We start from the raw sequence: 11,562 nt of genomic DNA, 5'->3' as shown, positions 1-11,562 counted from the left end.
TCTGCCCTCTATGAAATGTCATCTATTCCTTTTCTTCAGAGATGCTGCCTGACCCACTGAGTTACTCCAGCATTTCGTGTCTATCTTTAGTGTACACCAGCAGCTGCAGTTCCTTCCTACACACTGCTGTCACTTCTGTTCCTCCCACTTTCTCCTGTACCTGCCGCCATCTCCATTTCTCCCGACTTCTATCCTCAATGCATATTTCCCAGTATTTGGTTTCCTATCACTAACGGACAAATGAGCAACTGCAGCCAATAAGAACCCAGTCCACAGTGTAATGAGTCGACTGGAACACACATCAAGATACAACCCATATTTATTAAATCTACATATAGCAAGGATCTGCAGTCATCACATCTCTGAGCTGCTATTCATTCTACCTAGCGTAAGCAGGCTCTTGATAATATGATGTACATAGTAGGTACTCTACTAATAAACACTATAATTGGCTAGTATCCAATAGCCAATCTACATCCTTCCTTGTAGAAACAAAAGAAGCATCAATGGCTAAGCGATACAGGAGGGATGTTAATAATACATTTGCAGAATTGCACAAAAGCACCATATCTAACGGGTGGCCTGCAAACCCTTCAGGCCCGTGTGCGGTACGAGTCCGCCTCACCTCCTTTCATTGAAGAAGAAACTGGGGAGGGAAATGGGGAAACGACCGGTGGCCCGACAGGCAGGGAGTGTGACGAGATAGGTGAGCTAATCTCCAAACGCCGCGGGGAGACTGCAGTGGGAACAATAGGCAGCAGTGGGGATGCGGGACCGACTGTGGGAGGGTATACAAAATGCGAGACATTAGGATACGGAGTCGCAGGACGCTGTTCCTTCACTGGAAAGATATGTTGACGGTTGCGTCTGTAGATGACTCGTCCTTTTCGACCAGATAAGAGCACGGCTCTTTGACAGGGCTGTAGATGTGTCCCAGACATGCATAGCCCTTGTTTGTCTGGAGACAGGCCACTTGTCCACGAGCGAGTGGCTTGCTGGACTTGTCAAAGAAGCGTTTCTGCGTGTCACGTTGAATTGTAGTTGCTTCTGAACTGCAGTCGGGGAACGAACTTATGGCTGCAAAAGCTGCTGGTACATGGGTTTGCTGAGACATCAGTCGTTGGGCTGGAGAACCCAGTATGGGATCCCAATTCTGACACCATGTAATGAGTCGACTCGAACATACATCAAGATACAATACATATTTATTAAATCTACATGCAGCAAGGATCTGCAGTCATCACATCTCCGAGCTGCTATTCATTCTAACTAGCGTAAGCAGGCACTTGGTAATATGAAGTACATAGTAGGTGGAGTCACTACTAACAAACACTATATTTGGCTAGTATGAGATAGCCAATCTACACACAGGTTAACAGTATTGCCCACTAACCGAGATTAGGAATGTGGCAGAAAAATTAAAAGGGGAGATGTCAGCTTGCAAGCAAAACAAAGGATAGGCACAAAAAGCTGGAGTAACCCAGCATCTCTGGAGAGAAGGAATAGGTGACATTCCGGGTCAAGACCCTTCCCCAGTCTGATGATAGGTCCCGAAAAAATCACCCATTCCTCTCCAGAGATGCTGCTTGGCCCGCTGAGTTACTCCAGCTTTTTTTTTGTCTATCTTCAGTTTAAATCAGATTCTGGAGTTCTTTCCTACACAGTAGAACAAAGGAGTTGGAGTTCCCAAAGATCTGATTTGATTTGTTCAAGCTAGATCTGCTGTTGGAAGAAATTGACAACAAATTTATGGATGGATTATTGTAGGGTGAGAGGTCCTGATTAAGGAGGGAGAGACGGTCATTCCAAAAAGTATCTTCCAGTTAAACGTTCAATTGCACTAGCGTCTCAATGCAATTAACACTTAATGTGGACACTTAATGTCCACAAAAAACATTTCCCTCTCTCTCAGCACTGTTGAATAAATGAAATAACACAAATCACCAATGGATTATGTCATGCAGGTCACAAAGAAAGAGACAGTACAAATATATTGGGGCATCATTTGTGGGGTGGTCAGGACGGAGTCTTGGTTGAATGCCATCAGTTGATACTGAGATTATGATTAGTCACAATTCCAGAGGGAAGGGTTGAGTTCAAGATGGACCATTGACAGAATTGATCGGGATTATGGTCAGCTTGTAAACCCTGCCTAGTGCATTAAAGTACATGGAATAGCACTCTCTGGGTCTAAAACTACTTCATAATCATAAACCATTTGAACTTCTGCTGCAAAGTTGTGGTAGCTCATCAGCTTTGTAGCCTTATAGCCCTGTCCCACAGTGCGAGTTCATTCCAAGAGCTCTCCTGAGTAAAAAAAATTCAAACTTGTGGTATGCACGGAGAATGAACGTAGCGGGTACGTCGGAGCTCGGGGACGTGTCTTAGTGCTAACGGCAGGTACTCAGAATACTCGCTAACAGCAGGTAAGCACGGGAAGACCCGTGAAGATTTTTCAACATGATGAAAAATGTCCACGAGAGCCCCGAGTACCGACGAGTGGCCATTACCTTAAATCTCCGAGTTAGAATCAGGGCAAACACGGGAGAACTCTTGGAATTAACTCGTATCTTGGGACAGGGGTTTGAGTGGATGTGATTCATGCACATTGCAACCTTGTGATGTGGTTTGCATTCAGTGAAGATGAACAAACTATGGTGCAATGATTTAAAGTTAGACAGCCACAGTTGTTCAGTCATGAAAAGACTCACGAGATTCCTAAAATGGTTCATTAGAAATTACAACAACAAGACTTCCGGTGGCTGCTATGAAGCAGTGAAGGCAGCTGCACTGAGCTCTCCTCCAGACAAATCGTGTTTAAAGTCGACTCCCATGCCAGGATCAATTTAGAAACTCTTACCGGGATTGCTGAACGTCGAGGGTACTGATTCCATCAAACGGTGCCGGTGGATTCGGGATTTAAAACGATTTTATCGGTAAAAATCGGATGAAAAAGAGAAGAGGTCAGAGAGGACCCAAGAAGACTACTATCAGTCTCCAGCTCGAAAAAGCTCTGGATGAGCTTGAAACCACTCCTGAACCCACTTTTGAAAGTTTGGAAGAGGAGCTGGAGCCTCAACAAGCGATATGGCTGCGAGAAGTGATACAAAGGAGAAAGAAATGAAAAGCAGGGAAGAAACGGTAAGAGCTAATATTATTATAGACATTACTAAAGATCTTCAGAAGCAATTTTCCAAAATGAACTCTACAATTCAGAACAACTTCTCCACTATGGAGGACAATCTTTCTAAGAAAATTGATAATAGCTGCGGCAAAGTAAAAGAGCTTTATGTAGCCCTAAACCAGCAGTTTAAAGATTTGGAATCGAGGACTGCGAAGGAATTGGAAAGTATGCAGAGAGATTATAACAATAAACATGACTCCCTGCTGAAGCAATTAACAGACACGGAAAAATTGATGGAAGAGATGGAGGGTGAAATGGAACAGATGAGCCACAAAATAACAGGTTTGAAAAAAACAACACAATATGAATTGGGAGCTAACGAATAAACTGAATGAGAAATGTCAAGATTTTCAGGCCAGATCAAGAAGGCAAAACCTGAGAATAATAGGAGTTAAACGGGGTGCGGAACACGGCTTTCAAATGTGTGATTTTATCACTAATCTACATAAAGATGTTTTCAAATGCCAGAAAAAACAAAGATAGACGTGGCACATCGGGTGGGTCGCATCCAAAAACATGTTAGTGCTTCACCAAGGCAAATTATCGTAAAGTTCCTAGACATTTCAACTTTGGAAAATCTATTAAAGAAGATACCCTATGTAGAAAATCTTACATTCGCTGATAATATCGTAAGATTCTACAAGGATTCTAAGAGTAAACCTAACAATTATAGACCTGTTAGTTTGACTTCAGTGGTGGGCAAATTAATGGAAAAGATACTTAGAGATAATATATATAAGCATCTAGATAAACAGGGTCTGATTAGGAACAGTCAACATGGGTTTGTGCCTGGAAGGTCATGTTTGACTAATCTTCTTGAATTTTTTGAAGAGGTTACTAGGGAAATTGACGAGGGTAAAGCAGTGGATGTTGTCTATATGGACTTTAGTAAGGCCTTTGACAAGGTTCCTCATGGAAGGTTGGTTAAGAAGGTTCAACTGTTGGGTATAAATGCAGGAATAGCAAGATGGATTCAACAGTGGCTGAATGGGAGAAGCCAGAGGGTAATGGTGGATGGCTGTTTATCGGGTTGGAGGCAGGTGACTAGTGGGGTGCCTCAGGGATCTGTGTTGGGTCCTTTGTTGTTTGTCATGTACATCAATGATCTGGATGAAGGTGTGGTAAATTGGATTAGTAAGTATGCAGATGATACCAAGATAGGGGGTGTTGTGGATAATGAAGAGGATTTCCAAAGTCTACAGAGTGATTTAGGCCATTTGGAAAAATGGGCTGAAAGATGGCAGATGGAGTTTAATGCTGATAAATGTGAGGTGCTACACCTTGGCAGGACAAATCAAAATAGGACGTACATGGTAAATGGTAGGGAATTGAAGAATACAGTTGAACAGAGGGATCTGGGTATAACCGTGCATAGTTCCTTGAAGGTGGAATCTCATATAGATAGGGTGGTAAAGAAAGCTTTTGGTATGCTAGCCTTTATAAATCAGAGCATTGAGTATAGAAGCTGGGATGTAATGTTAAAATTGTACAAGGCATTGGTGAGACCAAATCTGGAGTATGGTGTACAATTTTGGTCGCCCAATTATAGGAAGGATGTCAACAAAAATAGAGAGAGTACAGAGGAGATTTACTAGAATGTTGCCTGGGTTTCAACAACTAAGTTACAGAGATAGGTTGAATAAGTTAGGTCTTTATTCTCTGGAGCGCAGAAGGTTAAGGGGGGACCTGATAGAGGTCTTTAAAATGATGAGAGGGATAGACAGAGTTGATGTGGACAAGCTTTTCCCTTTGAGAATAGGGAAGATTCAAACAAGAGGACATGACTTCAGAATTAAGGGACAGAAGTTTAGGGGTAATATGAGGGGGAACTTCTTTACGCAGAGAGTGGTGGCGGTGTGGAATGAGCTCCTAGTGGAAGTGGTGGAGGCAGGTTCATTGGTATCATTTAAAAATAAATTGGATAGGCATATGGATGAGAAGGGAATGGAGGGTTATGGTACGAGTGCAGGCAGGTGGGACTAAGGGGAAAAAAAATTGTTCGGCATGGACTTGTAGGGCCGAGATGGCCTGTTTCCGTGCTGTAATTGTTATATGGTTATATGGTTATATGATTATCCTCGGGAAATTATGGCAAAAAGACACGAGTTTAAAAGGGCAAGCAGTATTTTATATGGACATTCTGAAGTTTGTTATGGCGTGATCTATCCAGCGAAAATGCTAATTTCATTTAACGGCAAGCAACGCTCATTCACATAGCACCAAATCTCTGCTTGCAAATATGCAAAGGAGATTTTAAACAAAATTCAAGGAGGACAGAATAATAGCCATTTTATCTGTGGAACTTGTTTTCTCTGTTTCAATTAAGACACTAGAACTGTTCAGGCGCTTACCAGACAGGCTTATCTGGCAAGAATGTGTTTTTCAATAACACAGACCGAATTAAATTTCTGAACTGAAAGCACAGATGGAAGCTCAAGGTCGCAGGCTCGTTGCCAAGTCCTTCAGCCCTGACAACTATGAGACTGTCCCCTTTTGAAATGGCCATGATATGATGCATCTGTCCAACACTATATGACCTATTATTTACACATATAACATATAACTAACTAACTAATTAACTACTTACGTGCAATAAACTCAACTAACGTTAAAGGCGTAATGTACTATACTAACACGACTAACTATATAGCAGGAGGATGGGGGAGGTTAGACATATATTTTAAATACTTATTATGAATTAACTAACATACAGGTTAATGAAAAGTGTAATTAATGACGAGGTAACTTAACCCATAATTACTTTTATTTTAGTCCAAATCTTCTAGCTTCTCTTTTATTCTATTTTAAACTGTTCAGCTATTAATTGACCTGATATGATAATTTTGGTTACAACTAGAGGGAACCGACTAACGTTGGGTCACACTTTAATAGGGGGGTAAGGCCCAGTGCATAATTTCATTGACGGAGGTCAATTTAAAAACAATCCTATCTACCATTGGTGGCTTTTTTGTAAGATATCGCTTTTTTGATAACTTACACTCACTTTTTTTGTTTATTCACAATTATGTGTTGTATGACTTAACAATTTTTATGTACACTTTATGTTATGCTTTTCTCTTTCCCTTAATTATGTTTAATATGTCAGGAGATGTAAAACTACTGCAGAAATTATGAAGGACAACTCTGGAATCGGGATTCCGAGGTACTTGGCTGCATCACATGAATCATACAGTCTGGTAATAATAGCCAATGCAAGATAATAGTCAAACAAATATCGGAGGTCTCACTTTCTGTAGTTAGAACATCAGAGGTGCGAACGAGCAATTAAGAGGGGTAAAATTCTGGCACAATTAAAATCATTAAATATGGATATTGCTTTCCTACAAGAGACACATTTGAAACAACAAACTCAGATCAGATTAAGGGCAAACTGGTTAGGTCAAACCTATTACTCCTCATTCACCTCTAAAGCAAGAGGCACGGCCATTTTAATTCGGAAGGGTATACCTTTTAAATTAAAGAAATCCATATCTGATAAAGAGGGAAGATACGTTATAGTCACGGGAGAAATTTACAATACACCATTAACTATGATAAATATTTACGCGCCTAATTTTGATAACTCACAATTTTTTAAGAAAATAATATATTTAATCGCATAGCATAATTATCAAAATATAATAATGGGGGGATATTTTAACTGTGTTATAGACCCATACTTATATAAATCAATAAAGGTAGGGAAGCGTCTTGTTAAAACTAAGACCTGTGAATTTTTAAATACTTATATAAAAAATAACAACATAGCTGATGTTTGGAGAATAGCAAACCCAAGTGGTAGGGAATATTCATTTTACTCATCAGTTCATAAAACTTATTCACGAATTGACTATTTCTTATTGGACACAAACTTAACCCCGTATACGAATAAACCATCATATCATAATAGTATTATTTCTGATCATTCACCATTGACTTTTATACTTAAAATTGAGGGAATGCCGGGTATATTTTTGATACAAATACATCGATAGATTCTCCTGAACACATCATCAGTGATGTAACCTAGGGTCATTGGGTGTTTCGGGTCTATCAACATCAGACACCCTCACCCAGGCGACCCAGCCGTGGTTGATCAGATCACAACTTGTGTTCAGGTGGCAATCGCTCCTCCCCATGGACCTCCTCTCCTGATCCAGAGCCATCTTGATGCCTTCTCCGCTGCCTCTGTGATGTTCTTGATGGCCTTTCTCCTTGCCACTCCGTTGATGCCCAGTGCATTCAAGGCTTTGTAGAGCGATTGCCCTGTAAAACCTCTGCAGCCAACCTCGATGGGCATACACCTTGCCTTCCAGCCCTGCTTACGGCAGTCTATGACCAGCTCTTCATACTTGGCCATCTTCCTCTCGTGGGCCTCCTCCAGATGGTCCTCCCACGGCACTGTCAGTTCCAACAAGACAATGTTTTTGGTCGCCTCTGAGACCAGGAGGATATACGTGGCCTCAAGGTGGGCTGTGGAAACTTCACCTGTTTCACCAGGTCTATGGAAAGCTGCCAGTCCTGCGCAGTTGCCAGGATTCCTGACTGATTCCTGGCTGCTGTGGTTCTTGGCAGCTGCACTTCGACCTTCACGAAGGTGATCATCTGGGTGGTGGGGCGTTCTCGTCTGCAGCTGCTGATTCCCATGCTGATGGCTTCTGCAATGGGTTTGAGAACCTGGTCATGACGCCATGTGTACCGGCCCTGCCCAAGAGACTTTGGGTAACAGCTCAGGATGTGTACCAACGTCCCCTTGCCTGAGCAATCTGCGGGCAATCTGGAGATTCCGCTTTGCCCCAGATGAAGAGGTTCGATGGGCTGCGCAGGACATCATACACTGCCTGGAGATTTGGAGATTCAACGCACACATATTAAATAACCAGCAGGGCTATGAGTATATAAAAAACAAACAAAACATTTTTTCGAAATAAATTACACGCCGGGTATTTCTGCACCGCTATTATGGGAAACCTTCAAGGCATATATTCGCGGCGTCATAATCTCTTACCAAAGTTTTCAAAATAAGGAAAATAAAAGAGAACTTCAGCGGATAGAACAGGAAATAAAGTTCCTAGAACTGGACAATGCAACTGACCCAACCATAGATAAACATAATAAGATAACTTTATTGAAATATAAAATCAATAGAATACTATCGGCAAGAGTAATAAGATTATTCCAAATTACAAAACAGGCACACTTCGAATTTGGGGATAAGCCACATAAATTACTTGCGAGGCAACTGAAGCAACAAGAAAAGGAAAAAAACTATTACTAAAATTAAATCGGATAAGGGTGAGTTTCTAACACTGCCAAAGGATATTAATAAGAGGTTTACCCAATTTTATCATAATTTATATACATCTAAAATGAATACAGATGTTAGTAAAATTACAAATTTTTTAGATAATTGCAATCTCTCAAAATTGGATAGTTAAGAACAAGAGCAATTAGGAGCACGGATTACTAGTGAAGAAATAAAACAAATAATAAACTCACTGAAAAATGGGAAGACCCCAGGACCAGATGGTTTTAGTAATGAATTTTATAAAAGATTTCAGGAGTCAATTGTACCAAGATTATTCAAGTTATACAAGCAGGCTTATACCGAAAATAAACTACCAGAAACCCTAGCAGAAGCAACAATAACGTTTATACCAAAAAAATATGAAGATTTAGATGAACCGGGTTCTTATAGAGCTATTTCACTTCTAAATATGGATCAGAAAATTTTAGCAAAGATTTAAGCTAGAAGACTAAATAATTATATTAACAATTTAATAAATACAGATCAAACGGGATTTATACCCAAAAGACAATAATTTAATAATTTGAGAAGGCTTTTCAATATAATGTACTCTCACAATGAGGACAATGAAGATATTTCAGTTGTTACGCTGGATGCAGAGAAGGCATTTGATCAGGTAGCATGGCAGTATTTATACAAGGTACTCCAAAAATTTAATACTGGAGAGAATTTTATGAGATGGGTTAAACTACTTAACGATAGACCTACGGCAAGATTATTAACTAACAATATGCTATCTCCAAAATGTTACTTATCAAGGGGTAACAGGCAAGGTTGTGCCTTATCACCATTGCTATTTGCCCTTATGATAGAACCGCTGGCCGAAAGGATTAGAAATCACCCGAATATTCACGGATATAACACTAAGGACTCAAAGAATAAAATTTCATTATACGCTGATGATATCCTTTTATATATTACTAATACACAAACGAGTATACCCACATTATTAACATTAATTGAGGAATTCAGCTCTTTTTCAGGATATAGAATAAATTGGAATAAAAGCAAAATTATGTCTTTAAAACCACAGGATACGAGACACTTACTAAAATTCCCCTTCAAAATTGCAACAGAAAAATTCAAGTATCTGGGTATTCGAATTACGAGAAGACACAAATCATTATTTCGTGCCAATTTTATGTCACTGTTAAATAAACTGAATGATATGATTACATTTTGGAAAACGCTCCCGCTCTCTTTGATAGGTAGAATTAACGCTATAAAAATGACTTTCTTACTACAATTAATATATTTGTTTCAAGCGATCCCAATATATATTCCAAAATACTTTTTCAAAAAACTAGATTCTACTATCACTCATTTTATATGGGATTACAGAGCACACAGAATTCAATGAAAGCATTTGTGTAAACCTAAAGAAGTTGGGGGTTTATCATTTCCTAACTTTACGTATTACTACTGGGCAGTGCCTATTAAGAACATAATGTACTGGTTGGATAGTTCCACTCAGCAGTTGGAGTGGATATGAATGGAGAAAGAGGAGTGCTATCCGCACGATATAGGAACAATCTTGCTCTCACCGATAACATTGAATAGTATAAAATATATAAAGAACCCAATTATTCACAATACAATAAGAATTTGGAAACAAATAAAAGTATTCTTGAAATTAAATAATCTATCAGTACTAACACCACTATTGAACAACCCCGCATTCAAACCATCTCTCATCGACAAAACATATCAACAATGGGATAGACTGGGGATTAGGAAAGTAGGGGATATGTATGAATTTGGCAATCTGTTATCATTTCAACATTTTAAATTAAAATTTAAACTGAAGGATAATAGTAAGATTAAACGAGAACTTACCAGTTTGATCTTGATTTTATGGGAGGGCCGTCCCTCTGTGTGGCGCGTCAATCTTCAAAGCAGCGCACAGATAAAAAAGAAGACAAAATTGAAGTTTGATCCAGCGGGCAAGGTGTTTCCAGAGTGCCGGTGCAGCAACAGAAAAGGCTCTATCCCCTCTGAGCTTCCGCTTAGACCTTGGTACCTCAAGGAGCAGCTGATCCGCTGACCTGAGGCACCGGGTGATTTTATGAGGAGTTACGATGAGCGATTGCGTTACGTGAAGAAGGGCCGTCCGTCTGTGTGCGCGTCAATCTTCAAAGCAGCGGTGTTAAATCACAGATAAAAAAGAAGACCTGAGAATAGTAAGATTGTGAAAAACTAGACCTTCCATATGACCTTGATAATATGAGGGTGGGAGCAGTGGGCACGTAATCGCTCATCGTAACTCCTCAAAAAATCAAGATCAAACTTCAAACTGGTAAGTTCTCGTTTAATCTTACTATTTTACTTCGGAGTCACGTGAGTGACTACGTGAAGATTTCAAAGCTCTGTGATTTCACGCCGGTTACGAATCCAGGCGTCACACACTAAATGGATTGACCATGGGTGAGAGTATTATTAAAGCATTCAGACATAACGTAGTTAGTAGAGGCACTGATGCTTTAAAATAAAGAAAAATAAATGTTTTATTAGCTTCCCCTCCGAACCTGTGGGAAAACTATGTAACAGAACTTAAGATAGCACGAGCAAATACCCCATGTCCGATAATGGGTTTGTTATAAAACCGCTGGAACGTTCTTTCGTTCACCCATCCTGCAGCTGCTAGGATGTTATCAAGGGGCACATCCATCGTTCTTGCTGCCGACATAGATGCAGCCCTGGTGGAGTGAGATTTAAAGATATGAATATTTATTCCCGCTACCACCATTACCTCCTTTAACCATCTCGAGATAGTTTGTGTTGACACCTTTCGGTGTGGTTTCTTGTAGCTGATGAGGACCGATTGTTCTGAGCCTCTGAGGTTCTCCGTGACTCTCAGGTAGTGGTGTAAATGTGTTACCACACACAATCGTTGGTCCTCTGGATATGCCAGGAACTGGATCTTCATCCCTGGCATTCCTGGCCTGCTCTGTTTGATCAGGTCCTTAACAATGAATGTTATGTTATTCGTATTGCTGGTCATGTAGCCCAGTCATAGTTTTTGTAGTGTCTGGACTCTTTGGGCTGTTATTAGCGCCATCAGCATAACCAC

The sequence above is a fragment of the Leucoraja erinacea genome, chromosome 6 (assembly GCF_028641065.1).
Source record: "Leucoraja erinacea ecotype New England chromosome 6, Leri_hhj_1, whole genome shotgun sequence".
NCBI classification, from domain to species: domain Eukaryota; kingdom Metazoa; phylum Chordata; class Chondrichthyes; order Rajiformes; family Rajidae; genus Leucoraja; species Leucoraja erinaceus.
The sequence above is the reverse complement of the archived record's forward strand: the minus strand, read 5'-3'. Positions refer to the sequence as shown.